This window comes from Nycticebus coucang, chromosome 7, assembly GCF_027406575.1.
Source record: "Nycticebus coucang isolate mNycCou1 chromosome 7, mNycCou1.pri, whole genome shotgun sequence".
NCBI lineage: Eukaryota > Metazoa > Chordata > Mammalia > Primates > Lorisidae > Nycticebus > Nycticebus coucang.
Window position 1 is genome coordinate 131,204,808 of NC_069786.1, and position 16,749 is coordinate 131,221,556.

At 49.9% G+C, this 16,749-nt stretch overlaps 1 pseudogene; it reads right to left on the reverse strand.

Annotated features, from left to right (window-relative positions):
* Positions 1-4,979: 4,979 nt before the first annotated feature.
* Positions 4,980-5,246, reverse strand: LOC128589945 (cytochrome c oxidase subunit 6B1-like; annotated as a pseudogene).
* Positions 5,247-16,749: the final 11,503 nt, after the last annotated feature.

Sequence of the window (16,749 nt, forward strand, 5' to 3'; positions counted from 1 at the left end):
GGGTAGACCACAGAGGGGGGAGGCCTGCTGTGTGTGTGCTAGGGAGACTGCTGAGGGGGAGGCCCGCTGTGTGTGTCCTGGGGAGACCACAGAGGAGGGAGGCCCACTGTGTGTGTCCTGGGGAGACCACAGAGGGGGGAGGCCCACTGTGTGTGTGCTGGGAGACCACTAAAAGGGATGGCCTGCTGTGTGTGTGCTGGGGAGACCACTGAGGGGGACGGCCCTCTGTGTGTGTGCTGGGGAGACTGCTGAGGGGGAGGCCCGCTGTGTGTGGCCTCTCTCCTGACCTGTGGCTGCACGCTGAGTGCCGGTTTGTTCCGTTCTGTCAGGCAGGTCCTTTGCCTCTGTCCCAGTTCAACACCAATCAAGTAAGTCCACACCCTTTCACTGAGCAGCTGACTGCTGTAGGGTCTTGGTGCCTTTCCTTGGGGCCAGGGAACTCAGACCCAGCCACTACTTTGATTTAAACCTTAAGTCAAGCAGGTTCTGGCCAGATAGTGAGGAGGCTTGTTTACCCATTATGTGGAATTCCACAGGATGGCCAGATAAACCATCTGGAAAGACCTTGCAGGCCAGAAGGAAGGGGACCTCCTCCGGCAAACACATGCAGCCCACACTGTGCCTGCAACTCTGGCCCATCTGATGAGTGTGTGCACACACCAGAGGGGCTGGTCTGCTCCGGGCAGCTGTGGATCACTGACCATCACGGTGGTCATGGACCACATGTGTGTGTCTCCCAAAATTCCCATGTTGGCACCCTAATCTCCAATGTCGTGATATATGGAGATGGGGCCTTTGGGAAGTAATTAGGTTTAGATAAGGCCATGAGAGTGGGGCCCCATAATGAAATGAATGTCCTTCTAAGAAGAGGGACTGGAACTCTCTCTCGCCCACACATAAGGATGGTGAGAAGGTGGCCGTCTGTAAGCCGGGAAGAGAGCCCTCAGCACCTGACTGTACCAGCTCCCGACCTCAGACTTCCAGCCTCCAGAAACTGTAAACAGTAAATGTCTGTTGTTTAAACCACACAGTCTATGGTGTTTTGTTACAGCAGGCAGAGCTGACCCATATGTACATGCAGTTGCATTGATCTGCCAGGATTCTCCTGATAGACAGGGTTGTATTTTATTGGAGAGACTGACTCTAATATGGCTCAATTTTGTGATCTTTGTTCTGTCCAAAAGGCGTTGCCTGTTATCACCACGATGCTGGAAGGAACAGTGTCCATGAGACACACGACAAAATCAGACTTATCACGTGGTCAGGGTGCCCGGCCCCCCATCACCAAGACTGTCTCTCCATCAGGGCTTTGAAAAGAACATGGCATGGAAAATACCCACAGCTGAGCTGCCCCGCCGGGCCTGTGCACATCAGCCCCTGGCCTCCTGCTGCCCTCCTTGCTGTGAGCGATATGCCCCACATAGACCCCACACCTGCAGGACAGGAGGGTTCTCCACCCATCTCCAGAGGCCCTCAAGACGTCCTTACCCTTCTGCACAGTCAATGATGACTCAGCTTAGTCCTAGCGCACCCACACATGGAGCAGCAGCCACCACAGTCATGAAGAGACTGAGCACAAGGCCGTCACTTCCTGGTGAACCAGAGATTTCTGAGGATGAGTCTCAGAGGAAAAGCCCATTTGTCAAAACGTTCCCAGGCCCCAGCCCAAACTGACCACAAGGGCCTGTTGATGTACATATTCTCCAAGTATCCTGGAGGCCTTGTGAGCAGGGGAGTTTTAGAAGCACTGAACTGAGGTATCTCCCCACACCAGCATTCCCACGTTTGCAGCTACATGTCATTTCGAAAACTCCTTTATTTCCATCCAAAGCAGCCCAGAAGTCAGGCCCAGATTTCCCAGCTGCCACTGCACAAGCGGCTCTCCAGGCCCCGTGGGAAGGGCCCTGGGGCACCCGCATAGGAAGTCATGCCCTGATGTCTGTACTCCCAAGAGCTCAGAGCCCCCTGACTCTGCCCTCCTGCCCTCCCTGATGAGAGGTCCTGCTTCCCCTCACCCTTCGCTGCTCCTTGTCTCCTCCCTATAGCTTGGCTCCACCCCCAACACAACTTTTTGGTGGCCCTCAATGAAAATAAGTGCTCCTTGTGGGCACCAGGCATGCCCAGAGAATGAGTGCCCCCACCAAGCTCCTGCAGCTCCAGGTGACCCAGGCACACAGCAACAGGCCAAGAGCTGCAGGGTGGACTATCTCGTTGGGGCCTGGAGAGGCCCCAGTCCTCACAGGAACCATCCTGTCCATCCTATAGGGAAGGGAGGAGATTAGGGAGATCCAGAGGTCTAACATCAAATGTCTCTGGGGGACATGGTCACTGTCATGTTCAATGATTCTAAACATCATCTGAGCACAACCAAATGCAGTAAGTGCCCACTCCGCACTAAGCCAGGCGGTCGGGATGCAGGCTGAAGAGCTACTGTCCCCGAGGGACTGACAGGCTGTAGAGGGGTTACACAGAGAGAGAGGCGGCCAGCGCCTTGATGGCAGTGTGGGCAGCACCCTGGGCAGCCTGAGATCCGTCTGGGCTCCTTCCTGCGAGGACACCCCTTCAGGGAAGGGCACTGGTCATCCATGGTCAGGTGCACCCCTCTCAACATCTGTGTCAATTTCCGTGCCCAATCCACTGCCCTAAATGACATTTATCAGAGAACTGAAAATAGACCCCTTTACCTTTCAGTCCTTTGCTTAGTAAGGTTTCCTCGATAAGGTTCTGTGAAGGACACAAAAATGAAGACATACAGACAAAAATGTGGGGCCTGCCTGCCTTCCACCTCCTAGAGTCAAACTCTCTGATGGGCAATTGAGCATGAGCAGAAACACAAAGCAGAAACAAAACCAGGCTATAATTTTTTTTTTTTTTTTAGCCAGAGCCTGGGTAGCGTGCTGTGGTGTCATCATAGCTCACAGCAACCTCAAACTTCTGGGCTTAAGCAATCCTCCTGCCTCAGCCTCCTGAGTAGCTGAGACTACAGCACTGGCCACTATGCCTGGCTATTTTTAGAGCTAGGGTCTCACTCTTGCTCAAGCAGGTCTCAAACTCCTGAGGTCAAGGAGTCCTTCTGCCTTGGCCTCCCAGAGTGCTTCATTTATAGGAATGAGCCACTATACCTGGCCCATGCTGCCATTTAAGATCAAAACAATATCCAAAGGAAAAAAAGACATTTTATTAAAAAGACAACTACACTCAAATGTTTATGGCAGCACAATTCACTATTCAAAAATATGGAATCAACCCAGTTGTTCATCCATTCATGAGTGGATTAATAAAATGTGGTATATGTATGCCATGGAGTACTACTCAGCCATAAAAAAAAAATTTCCGTGCCCAAAGTGGGTGTTGAGGAAATTCATATTAAACACAGCACTCGCCTGAAAGAGTTACAAAGGAACACATTGGAAAGGATTAATGCCTTCTGATGTAAATTTTTGATTCCTAGAGTCTAAGTATCCTCAGAATTATTGGAACGTAGACTTTACAAGTTGTACTCAAAACAACTTAGCTTTAGATGTGAGCTGCTGACAGTAGTCTGTAACAGTAATGATGGAGAACGGCTAAAACAGGTTTGTCGGGTCGTAAATATTTTACTTGCTAGACTCAGCAAGCTACAAGTAGAAACCTGCCCTAATAAGTAAGTATTGATCAAACCCTAGTCTGGAATCAGGGCATGTAATTGATGGTTTGAAGATGCGAAGAACCGTGCTCTGAAAATCAAGTTGCTTGAGGAACTCTGAGGACACACTCACGTTATGTCAAAACCCCACGGGAGCAGGGCTGACGTGAGTCAGAGGCCACGCTGGAGAATCTGGCAGAGCGGGTCTCCACACCTGCACAAAGGCGCAGCATTTCAGAGTTGGAAGGGTCCTTGGGCTTACTGCTAAAATGTGTGTCATATTCTCTAATTCCCAGCTAATACCCATCCAGTTCTGAGCATTTCTGCTCTTGAGACTTCTATTTCTGAACAGGATGACAGAAGGCCAACTCTGACCATGCATGGGGCAGACACAGACACTGCAATCGAAGCCTTCACATACGGTCTCCCCCAGTAGGTCACCACTGCACAGGGAGAGTCTGCTGCCAGCTCCCCATGGGGACCCCCTCTGAGAACACCCCAGTAGGTCACCACTGCACAGGGAGAGTCTGCTGCCAGCTCCCCATGGGGACTCCCCTCTGAGAACATCCCAGTAGGTCACCACTGCACAGGGAGAGTCTGCTGCCAGCTCCCCATGGGGACTCCCCTCTGAGAACACCCCAGTAGGTCACCACTGCACAGGGAGAGTCTGCTGCCAGCTCCCCATGGGGACTCCCCTCTGAGAACATCCCAGTAGGTCACCACTGCACAGGGAGAGTCTGCTGCCAGCTCCCCATGGGGACTCCCCTCTGAGAATACCCCAGTAGGTCACCACTGCACAGGGAGAGTCTGCTGCCAGCTCCCCATGGGGACTCCCCTCTGAGAACACTTCCACTGGGGGACCCCCCATTGAGAACATTTCCACTGGCCCCCTTTATGTTGGTTATAAATTCAGGACACTTCAAGACCACTCAGGAAGCCTTAGGTCCAGTGAAAAATACTCTGTCTTCTAGCTCTCTTTTTGCTTTTCACAAAAATGTAGTTTTCAGAAAGAAACCTGATGGCAAGTCTACATGGACTCTGCAGCCAGGGACAAGGCCCCGTGATGGTGTGTGCTTTGCCACGGCTTGGGAGGAATGGCCCTTGGCACAGGTGTGTGGTGCACACAGGGAATGAGACGGATGAAGCAAAGTTGCTGTCAGCTCTGCCTTCAGGTAGTCTGGTGTGTCCCAGCTGCACCCTTCAGCATTTTTTTTGTTTTTTACTTTTTCATTGAGTTTTTATTAGTAGTTAAGTCATGATTCAGAATCATCAGGCACCCACGTTCCCCTCTGCTCTCCTGGAATAAGGAAGAAGGACGAAGGATGGAGGATGGAGGACAGAGGAGGTGAGGTACAGCCACTTCAGATCTTCCCAGGAAACGTGCCTTCTGCCCGACGGTCATCCCAGGCCGAGACCCAGGACACGAGACAGAGCGACTTGTGCACACGGTGGTCCCATTCACACACAGAGACGTCACCTCCTTTTGCCGTCATTGCCTTCTGGCAGCCGTGGTAGTCTAGGTAGCTCTGCCAGCAGTGTCTGGTCTGCTTCTGGTCGGGGAAGCGGCTGTCAAAGGGGCAGTCTTGTAGTTCTTGATTTTGGTCTTGATGTCTTCTGCCATGGTGCTGACGGAAAGACACCCCGGATGCACCTCAAAGCTCAATGTGACCCTCAGCCCCTTCAGCATTTTTGTTCTCTTTCCATCAGAAGCACCAGGCGTGATGAGGGAGCCCCTGATGACAAGACGGTACTTTCCAAAGGGCAGTGCAACGTTATTCCAGCAACCACAGGTGACTGCACAGGGAGAAGGCAGAGACGGATTACGTAATGACAAAGGGCACGGGTCATGGTGATTCTTTTTCAGAACATTATAGGGGTGCATGCATTTTGGTTACATAATTTGCTTTCATATAGTTTGAGCCAAAGTTGTAAGTGTGACCTTCACCCAGATGGTGAGCTTTGCACCATAGTGTGACTACCCATCCCCTCTTCCCTCTACCACCTGCTTGATTTCCCTTGAGTCTTACTTGTACATGTGCACGTAAGTGATGATTGCCATGCCAATTTAGTGTTGAGCACAGGTGGTGCTTGTTTTTCCATTCTTTTGATACTTCACTTACAAGAATGGTCTCCAATTCTAAAGGTACTAGATCACCAGGTTTTATGGCTGAGTAGTATTTCGTGGTGAACATAGACCACATTTTATTCATCCACTCATGTACTGATGGGCACTCGAGTGGTTTCCACATCCTTGAGATTGTGAATTGTGCTGTTATCAACATTTGTGTGCAGATTTCTTTTTAATAAAATGTCTATTTTCCCTTTGGGTAAATACCCAATAGTGGATTGCTGGATTTAATGGTGGGTCTCCTTTGAGTTCTTTGAGGAATTCTCATGCGGCTTTGCAGACAGGTTGTCCTGGTTTGCAGTCCCGCCAACGGTGCATGGGGGTGCCTTTCCCTCTGCATCCCTTTACCCATAACTTCACGCGAGTTTTGGACAGAACTCCAGAAAAGCCACCTACTTGGGAATGAAGTTCTTTTTTTTGTTTGTCTGTTTTTTGTAGAGACAGAGTCTCACTTTATGGCCCTCGGTAGAGTGCTGTGGCGTCACACGGCTCACAGCAACCTCCAACTCCTGGGCTTAGGCAATTCTCCTGCCTCAGCCTCCCGAGTAGCTGGGACTACAGGCGCCCGCCACAACGCCCGGCTATTTTTTGGTTGCAGTTTGGCCGGGGCCGGGTTTGAACCCGCCACCCTCGGTATATGGGGCTGGCACCTTACTGACTGAGCCACAGGCGCCGTTCAAATAAACAGATTAGGATTTTGAAAACTGGCTCTTACACAGAGGTTCTCTAGTGCTCTCTCAGAACAAAAAGGGATACTTTGCACCTTTTATGTTAGAAAAGTAGCAACAAATGCTATACGAACTGTGCCCTGGGCTTCTTGGAAGGAAGACCACATGCCCGGATAACTCAGCATCAGGACTGGGCAGGGAACCAACCCGGGAAGTCTTGAGTGCTGAAGGGTAAAAGGGGCCCATGGGCCCAGGATCATCTGAGCTGCACTGATAGCTGTTGAACCATCAGGAGCCAGGAGTATCTTCGTCACCTCCAAACGCTGGGCAGGCATTCAGCCTGCTTTGAGGAATCACAAAACAAAGTTTCTTTCAGACAGCCCTATGTCCCACTTGGAAGAATGCAAAGGGGCATCCCAGGGCCTCGCTATTGTCTAGAGAGCCACCTTGCTGCTCTCAAGAGATGCTGAGCAGCAGGTTGGGGGCGGGCATGTTATTACTTCCTGTGGAAACCCAAGTACGGGGCCAGCCGTGTAATCTGTGGGCCCAGGGCAAAGCAAAAACATGAGGCCCTTGTTCAAAAGTTATTAAGATTTTTGAGACAGCAACGGAGCAAAGCATTAAACTAAGTGGGAGGCCTGCATCAGTGTCCTGGGGCTACAATAACAAGTGACCTCAAATGAGGTGGCTTAAAACAAGAGAAATTTATAGCTGATGGTTCTGAATCCTAGAGGCCCCAAATCAAGGTGTTGCCGATGTTTCTTCTGCAGGCTCTGCGGGGACCCATCCCATTCCTCTGTCCCAGCAGCCGGTGGCTGCTGGCAGTCCTGGGTGTCCCTCGGCTGATGACTGCATCACACTAGTTTCTGCCTTCATCGTTTTATCCCCCTCCTGTCTGTGTGGTTCTGTGTCTCAACATTCCCTCTCCTGTGTCTTAGTGAATTTAGGGTCCACCCTAAATCCAAAATGAACTCACCTCAAGATCCTTAACTTAATTACACCTACAAGATTCTATTTCCAAATAAGGTCACATTCAGAGGTGCTGGGAGTCAGGATAGAGACATATCTTTCTGCGGCCACCATTCAAGCCACTACAGCGTCCTTCTTTTTTTTTTTTTTTTTTTTTGGCAAACATCTCATTGACTTCTTTATTTATTTATTTATTTATTTTTGCAGTTTTTGGCCGGGGCTAGGTTTGAACCCACCACCTCCAGCATATGGGCCCAGTGCCCTACTCCTTGAGCCACAAGGGCCGCCCTACAGGGTCCTTCTAAACCAGTGCAATCCATGTGCAAGTTGTCCACCCATGAAGCAGGCCCTCCCTGAGTCCCTGGAAAGCTGAGCTCCATGCAGGCATTAGGTCACAGGCCACTCCACGCAGCTCTTGTTTCCAGCCTATAGCCTCTGGTAGAATCAGTTTCTTTTATTTCCCCCAGGCCCAGCCCCAGCCCCAGCCCTCAGCCTTTCCTGGCCTCATTGGACTGGCAGCCCTGGGGCAAGGCCCACTGTCACTTGGATCCTAGCAGGTCTGACAGGCCTATCACAGGCTCACAGTCCATCTCTTGGGAGGCCCCTCTTCTTGTAAGGCAGAGAATCCAATTGCTGGTTTCTTTGTTTATCACATGCGGGCACCTTCTGTCCATTAAGTAACTGAGTCACTTGGCCCAGGAAACCCCAGTCTTGCAGTGACCCCAAGAGCCTAGACAGGGGCCCCTCCAATCCAGATCCTTTGCTCTGGCTTCCCTCTGCCTCTAGATCTGCTCACCCAGACCCAAGCTGAGATGACAGCTGACCCCACTGAGCCCCTCAGCTCTCAGCACCAGGGCACACCTGTGCCGGGCAGCAGCCCAAAGCTTGCTCCAGACTCAGCTCCGTCCTCCTTCCTGCAGACTCCAGGTCCCCTGCCTGCAGCAACCTGCCTGCCTGCCAGCCAGCCTGGGTACACTACACCCTCGGCTGTCAGTAGGGCTAATGCTCAGCTGGGTCACACCAGCACCCTCATGGCCTCCTTATTGGTGTTCTATGTCTACCACCGGTTGGCCAATAGTCACTGCCCAATGCCCCCCACCCTCATCCTACATCCTAGGCCCTCTCCAGACCTGGCAACTACAGGGCAACACCTGGCCATACAGAAGGCCTGCAGGACCTGGTCCAGGGGCACAGGGGACCTTTGCTCTATCAGTCAATGCCTGTGGTGGGCAGAGTTAGTGGCCCTCAGAAATGTCCATGTCCTAATCCCCAGACCTTGTGACTATGTGACCTTCCATGGCAGTATATTACCCTGGAGATGATCCTGGATTATCTGGTGGGAGGTGTAATGTTGTCTCAAAGGGTCAGAGTCGGGGAAGCAGGGGCTGACGTTACTGAGGAAGGAGCTGTGAGCTAAGATGCTCCGCCCCTTGGAGCTCGAGAGAATGGATTCTTCCCTGGAGCCGCCAGCAGGAACAGAGCCCTGCTGACACTCTCCCATTGGCACTACCCAAGGCAGCACTTCGGCCAAGTCCAGAGCTGAGAGGCTACATTAAATACTCTCGGGTTCAAATCCCCAGGGAGTCCACACAGCCTGGCCACGCCTCAGAGCCCTGTCTGTCAAAGAGGGGAATGATTCCTGCCTGTGCCATGCATTTTATTTTCTAGAACCTTCCTCTTCTAACAGGACCAACTTTTATAGGGCAGACACGTGGCCTAGATGGGTTGCCCCTGGCCACAGGGATTAACGTGGGACTGGCTCCTTCATGTAAGCAAGGAATAAGTCTTTCTCCAGAATTTTTTTCTTAATGGACAATCGGAAAAAGCCTCATGATACAAGCTAAATTTGCTGGCTTTTTTGTGGTACAAAGACCTTTCCACTGTAAAAGTGGAAAAAAAGCCAACCCCAAGAGGGGAGCCGAGCTGGGGTGTGTGCTGACTGTGACACACTCCTGGTTCCCTCCCTCTGCCCCACACATGTCCCAGTTTCTGGGGTTCTTCCTCCAATACTCTGAGAAGCCCCGAGATGCTTCCACTAGTTGCCATCTCCAACGTGACCTCGTTTGCCTCTTGTAGCGGAGGGAGCCTGACTCACATGCTGCCTCCCAGGGCTGCTGTGAAGATGAAATGAAATAAAGTGCAAAGTGTTTAGCAAGTTCCTGAACACCATGTGGCCTGGATAAATGGTGGCTGTTATTATTACTACAGCAGACTTCCCAGGGATTCCCCGCCACCCCCGGACGGAGGGAGGTCTAACGCTGGCAGATCACAAAGGTCCTTAGCGTCTGTCCCTTTTTCGCCAAATTTTCAAGCTTGTTGGCATCTGTGCCGGCTCTGTGGCCCAGCCCTATTGCCAACCCCCAGCCGTTCCAGAACTCTCCTGCCCACACTGTCATTCTCTCCTGTTCCCACCTGGCCTCTGCAGTCATGTAGGTGACACCCCCTGGTCAGCCTTAATCACAGACACTGGGCCCTCAGGCGGCCTCGGGTAGGACTCTGAGTTACCAGCAGGTGCTTCCTTAAGGAACCCTGAGTGACCTCCATCTAGCAGCTTCCCCATGGGGGTTCCTGGGGCCAGGTTCTTTGTTTTTTGTTTTTCTTTCCTTTTTTTTTTTTCAAGGATGGAAGGAGAGAGATTATTGCCAGCATCCTCCCAGGACAGGGGCATCCAGGGTCCCCTGACTGAGGTTCATATGATGAGCTGTCCATAGCTACATAGGACACAGCGGTATTTATGGGTGAGGCTGGTAAACCGAGAGAGCCCCACACTCAAGTCCTGGGAGAGAATCCAATTCTGCTAGAACACGGCTCCCTTCCTCACACAGGTTTTCCCTTCCTCCGTAACCTTTCATAATTGTGTCATAATGCAACTTAAGTAAAATTAAATTTAAAAAACTTACAATGATACAGTGAAGTCCATTCTGCTCTAATTTCTTTTCTTTTTCTTTTTGACAAAAAAATTCACAGTAATGTAATAAGAACAATATTCGGCTGCATTTTCTTTCTTTTCTTTTTTATTTATTTCTTTTTTTTGAGACAAAGTCTTGCTCTGTCTCCCTGGTTAGAGTGCTATGGTGTCATAGCTTGCAGCAACCTCAAACTCCTGAGTCCAAGTGATCCTCCTGCCTCAGCCTCCCAAGTAGCTGGACTATAGGCGCCTGCTGGCTAATTTTTCTAGTTTTAGTAGAGATGGGGTTTCGTTCTTACTCAGGCTGGTCTTGGACTCCTAAATTCAAGCAATCCACTCAGCCTTGGTCTCCCAGAGTGCTGGGATTAAGTGTGCGAGCCATGGCACCTGGCCATTCTTGTTCCAATTTCAGTGAGTGGCTGAGACACAGCTGTTGGTGGCATCCCCAGCCATACTAAGGGCCAGACCCACTCACTCCCTGCTCTTGGGGGGATTGGCTACTTTGAGCTGAAAGCTTCTTGATCAAGGTCTCAGGGGAGACCTGAGGGGTGGGCAACCTGCCTCTTTTCTTCCACTTGGGGAATGAATTCCTGGCTTTCCATCAAGTGTTGCTGCTCTGAGTTGGGTTTCTCAAAACGCACACACACAGACCAGCAAGCACTAGAAGGAAGCCTGCCATCACATTCGCATGTCCTTCCCAAGGCAGAGAACTCATCTCAACGGGGGTGCCGCCCTGCCAGAGACTCTCGGAGGAGATCATCTTGTACACATCGGGTCAGGGTAGGGTTGTCTCTCCGTATCCATGGCTTCCATACCTGAAAATCCAACCAACTAGGAATAAAAATATTTTGGAAAAATAACAATACAATAATAACAATAATAAAAATTAAAAAAACAATATGGTATAACAACTATTTACATAGCATTTACATTGTATGAGGCATTATAAGTGATCTACAGATGATTCAAAGTACATGGGAGGACATGTGTAGGTTATGCGCAAATACTATGCCATTTTATACTACGCTTTCTGTGGATTGGGGTGTCTGCAAGGGTCCTGAAACCAATCCCTGGTGGATACTGAGAGACAGCTGTGATTTAGAATTGGAGGGACACAGAACGGGCGTGAGCCATGTAAAGTCCTCCGGCGTACAAAGCTTTGAAGTCAGCCAATATTTCGATAATTTCTCTGGGGCTCTGCCTCCTCTCACTGCCTCCTGGAGTGGGTTGAATGGTGGTCCCTAAATATGCGTCTGCCTGAGCCCAGGACTGTGCCTTTGTTTGGGAAAAGGGTCTTCGCAGATGTAAATGAAGGCTCTTGAGCCGAGATCATGCTGGATTTAACGTGGGCCCTAACTGCAGTGTCCTGCACAAAGACAAGTGTCCTTGTGCCAGAAGAAGGGAAGAGACACAGGGAGAAACCAGGTGGAGATGGAGGCAGAGCCTGGAGCTGGAGAGAGGCCTGGAGCCTCCAGAAGGAGCCTAGCCCGCCAGGCTTGGATTTCACACTTCCAGCCTCCTGAACCGTCAGAGGATACATTTCTGCTGTCACAAGCCACCCCGTTTGCAGTCACTTGTGGCAGTGATGGAAAGTGAACATTCCCCCACCCCCGGTACAGGCTCTTACAGCCCAGAGACACCCCCACCCCCACACCCCCTTTAATCTCAGTCTCATTCTGTGCTGGTTCACAATGATCCCCCCGCCAGGAGGCGTAACATCTAGATGGACTTGATGTTGTCCCCGGGGCTCCCTTTCAGAGGCATTGCCCTCCATGTCCACGGCGTGAGTGTGCCTGGAAGGGTCTGGCAGTGCCGGCGGGCGGCTGCGCTCAGTTATAAAAAGTAAAACATAGACAGCAGTTGAACAAGGCCCCTGAGAACAAATGCCTGAAACTTGCATGTGCGGGCTCGTTGTCACCAACTTCCCTGATAACCAGCTGCTTGTCCTGCCTCGTAGTTCTTGTGGTGGTATGTGGGGGGAGGGGCTGATAATGCTTTGCTATGTCAGCTCTGAAGATCCCTGGTCTAGCTCATGTCACAGCTCCTGCTGGTTGAGGACATGACTCATGCTTCCCAGCCAACCCCATCTTGCCACTCTGTTACCCCAGAATCCATCACTGCTGGTCCTGCAGAGGGCGGTGAGAGGGAAGGGACATCCTCTTGGAACTGCCCTTTCCCCTCCAGTTATACTGTTGAGAATCATGTTTCCTGCCATGGAACACAGAGGGACTCTGCCTCAGTGAGAACGGAAGGGACCAGGAGGGGCTGTGCAAAGGGGACTGGGCATCAGCTCCTGGCCTATCTCAAAACTTTGCATCATCTGGGGTCATGCCAGCAGCTATCTTAATGCTCCTCAAGTATCTTAAAATTCTGTAAAAAATAAAAGCAGGCAGGTCATTGCTGCTGAGGATGTCCTGGGACTCTGATACCGGGAGGCCACACTAGAAACCGACTGGGATTGCTGCTGCCCTCCAACACCAGGTCTGGCCCAGGCCAGGAAGCATTCACTCTGCTGAGGCAGGTCTGCGCATCTTCCAGGTCCCCTCCTGGCTTGAGCACGCATTTCCCTCTGCAGTGTTCACCACCTACACTGGGCCCAGCTAAATAAGTGCAAGAACAGCATATCACGTTACACCCGTCACCTGCAGCAAGGAACCCATGGCTTCCGCCCTTGCTTCTCAAGGTGGGTTCCACAGACTAGAAGCGTCACATCAGCAGGGAGCTTGTTTAAAATGCACAAGTCTGTGCCCGCCCTCCATCTATGAACAAGACTTTGTGTTTCAGCAAGTTCCCCAGGTGAGTCCTCTGTGCATTCTCGTTTGAGATCTGCAGAATCTGCTAATTCCAGAGTAAGTCGGTAAGAGCAGCAAAGTGACATCTAGCTTGAATGGTGCAGATCATAACCTTAGAAACTCCAGGGGCACCGCACTTTCCTATCGAGTCCTTGACTCAATCACAGTTATAAGGGGGCCCCTTATAGGAGTAAGGGTCTCAGTGTGTACACACAGGTAGATATTCAAACGCTTTCACTTGGCAAAGGGCCTGAGTCTGGGGTCGACGTCCTGAGCTCCCTGTAAGATGGGACGCAACAGGGAATGCTGCTCTGGAATCAATGTACAATCCCAGGGGGTGGAATCTTAAGATCTGAAACATGAAAGAAGAAATGTTAGAAATCCTGTGCCAATACCAACAGGTTGGGTTTTTCTTCTCCCAGACCTGTCCAACCCTTGAATTTGACCAAAGGAAACCTCAGTTGTGAAAACTCAGGAGCCCAACAGGAGCAATTAAAGTGGACAGCAGAAACTCAGACAAGCCCTCATTAATAACGTAATGAAATCTGCCTGGGACATTGTTGTCCTTGGCTGTCTAAATTTGATGGTGTAAGAACAGCACTCTCTATTTGGTACAGAAAAGAAAATACTAATACAATTTACCATTTTATCAAGATGGCTAGAAATGAATATATTCTTTTTGTTTTTTTTGAGACAGAGTCTCACTTTGTCACCTTCAGTAGAGTGCTATGGCATCATAGCTCACAGCAACCTTAAACTCTCAGACTCAAGCAATTCACTTGTCTCAGCCTCCTGAGTAGCTGGGACTACAGGTACCTGCCACAACGCCTAGCTATTTTTTTAGAGACGGGGTCTCCCACTTGATCAGGCTAGTCTCAAACCTGTGAGTTCAGGCAATCCACCCGCAACGCCTCCCAGAGAGCTAGGATTACAGGCATGAGCCGCCACCTCCAGCAATATATTCTTAAGGATTCTTGAAGATGCCTGCAAGTGCCTGACAGATAAGGTGGTTCTTTAATCAACTCAAAGCCCCAAGGCATTAAGGCCAGGCGAGGGTTCACACCTGTAATCCTAGCACTCTTGGAGGCTAAAGTGGGTGGATAGCTTGAGCTCACAGGTTTGAGACCAGCCTGAGCCAGAGTGAGAACTCCTCTCTAAAAATAGCCAGGCTTTGGTTGTGGCAGGCGCCTATAGTCTCAGCTACTCAGTAGGCTGAGGCAAAAGAATTGCTTGAGCCTAAGAGTTTGAGGTTGCTGTGAGCTGTGACACCATGGCACTCTACCCAGGGTGACAAAGTGAGATTCTGTCTCAAAAAATGAAAAAAAAAAAACAACACTGAAGTATAATTAATGTAATATAAGATTCATGGTTGTACGGTGGATAATTAAACGATTTTTTGTATATTCACAATGTCATGTAACCATTATCACTGTCTATTCCAAGAACATTTCCATCATCCTAAAAGAAACCCTGTACCCACTGGCGTAAGTCTCTCCCAGCCCCACCCCTCCAAGCCCCTGTCCCAAAACTCCTCTCCCTTCTTTACCTGGATTTGCCTGTTCTGGACATTTCGTGTCAATGGCACCTTATGACGCGTGGCCTTTCGTGTAGGCTTCTCTCAGCAGGACACTTTCAAGGTTCCTTCACGCTGTAGTACACGTGGGCTTCTCATTCCTTTTCGGCTGAATACTATTTTGTTGTATATAGCAACAAAATTGTTGAATGCTATTTTGTAGATATACCATAGTTTGTTTATTCTTTCATTACTTGGTAGACATTTAGGTTCTTTCTACTGTATTATAAATAAGGCTACTGTGAACATCTGTGTTATAGGTTTTTCTGTAAACATGTATTTTGGGCCCTCTGGGATATATGCCTAGAAGAATTCTGGGTCAGTCATTCTGCTTAACTTTCTAAGGAACTGTCCAATTGTTCCCAGGCCATTTCACATCCCCACCAGCAGTGTGTGAGGGCTGCTACGTGTATCTTCCTGGGTCTCACTTCTGCGTTTTGTTTCTCGGTTATGGAGCCCTGTGGAGCGTGGGGTGGCATCTCACTGTAGTTTTACTTACAATTCGGAAATGACTGATGGTGTTGAGTGTCTTCCTGTGTGGTTTTTGGCTCTTGGTGTATCTTCTTTGGAGAAATGTCTGTTTGAATTCTTTGCCCATTTTTGAATCGGGTTGTCTTTTTGTTGCCGAAGGTATTATTCTTTAAAGCAGTGGTTCTCCACCTTCCTAATGCCGCAGCCCTTTAATACAGTTGAGAACCACTGCTTTCAAGTGTCATAATTGGTAAATGAACTAAAGGAGAACGACTTTTTTCAATATCCTTGCCTTTAGCAGAGACATTCTCACCAGGCAGAGTAGAGGAGAGACAGCCTAACAGCTGTTGATACACTGGGGTTCTACAGCCACATCTCTAAGTTTCTCTCGAAACTATCAATATCTCTCTGAGTTGAACTGGGAAAAATTCATGCCGAGGATTAACTTGATTTGCTCACAAATGATGTTATATCAAGCAACGTTACCGATGGGAGAAGTGATCCCCACGTCTTCGTTTTGGAATGTTCAGTTCAGAAAAGTGGATCCCATTTGCACAGATCTGAGCAGAGCTCACTGGCAGGTCTTCAGCTCTTGTTGAAGAATGGACGTCCTCTAAGGCTTTGGAGCTGCCACCAGCGTCACATATGCGGTTCCTTCAGGAGTTTCTGTGCCACCCGTAGGTTGTTCTTGGTCTTGTAGCTCTGTGAAACGGGTCCTACACGCCATTTAAATATAGGGAGACAGGCTGAGCGAGCACGAGGTCATTTGCTTGAAGTCGCACAGCTAGTGACAGAACCGATATGAAAATATTGCTTGTTTACTGAGCATCTTCTGTGGACACAGAGGAGTTAAGAAACTTACTCTGGGTCACAGAAATTATTTCCACCCTGACACTCAGCTACAGAACATTATATGGTATAGGCAAGAGAGAAGGTCCTGGGAACACCAAAGGCCGAATGGCAACGTGGGAGCAGGTGTAATGAGTGAACGGGCAGCTGCTCCCAGGCCACCGTTCCATGGTGGATGTCCTATTCTTCATGGTTTCCCAGGTGTTGTGAAGCTACATAAACTTGGAGATTCAGATTCCTGGCCCCTCACTTCACAGGAACCTGGCGTTACGGGTTGACTGCCGAAAGATATTGAAATCCCGGTACTGTGGACGAGACCTTGTTCAGAAATAAAGTCCTTGCAGATTAGCAAGGCACAATGAGGTCTTAGGCGAACCCTGTTCCAACATGAGGAGGCAAATCCAGACAGAGACATGCACACAGGGAGATGGCCATGTGCCGTGAGAAGCCTGGAGGACCACAGATGGCCAGCAACCATCAGAAGCTAAGGGGGAGGCCTGGAAAGAAGGAGCGAGCCTGCTGACACCTCAGTCTCAGACTTTAGCTCTGACCCTAACCCTGACCCTGACCCTAACCCATTCTGTTGTCGAAGCCCTTTTGTTTGTGGCACAGTCTCTGGCAGCCCTAGGAAACTGATACATCAATGCACAAACCAAAATTCCGACGGATGCATTTGCAATTAGATCTGTGCCTGGCAAATAAGGCATTTATTTGTGTCTCTGTTCAGGTGCCACTGCCTGTGTAGAAAAGCCATTGTGTCACTGAC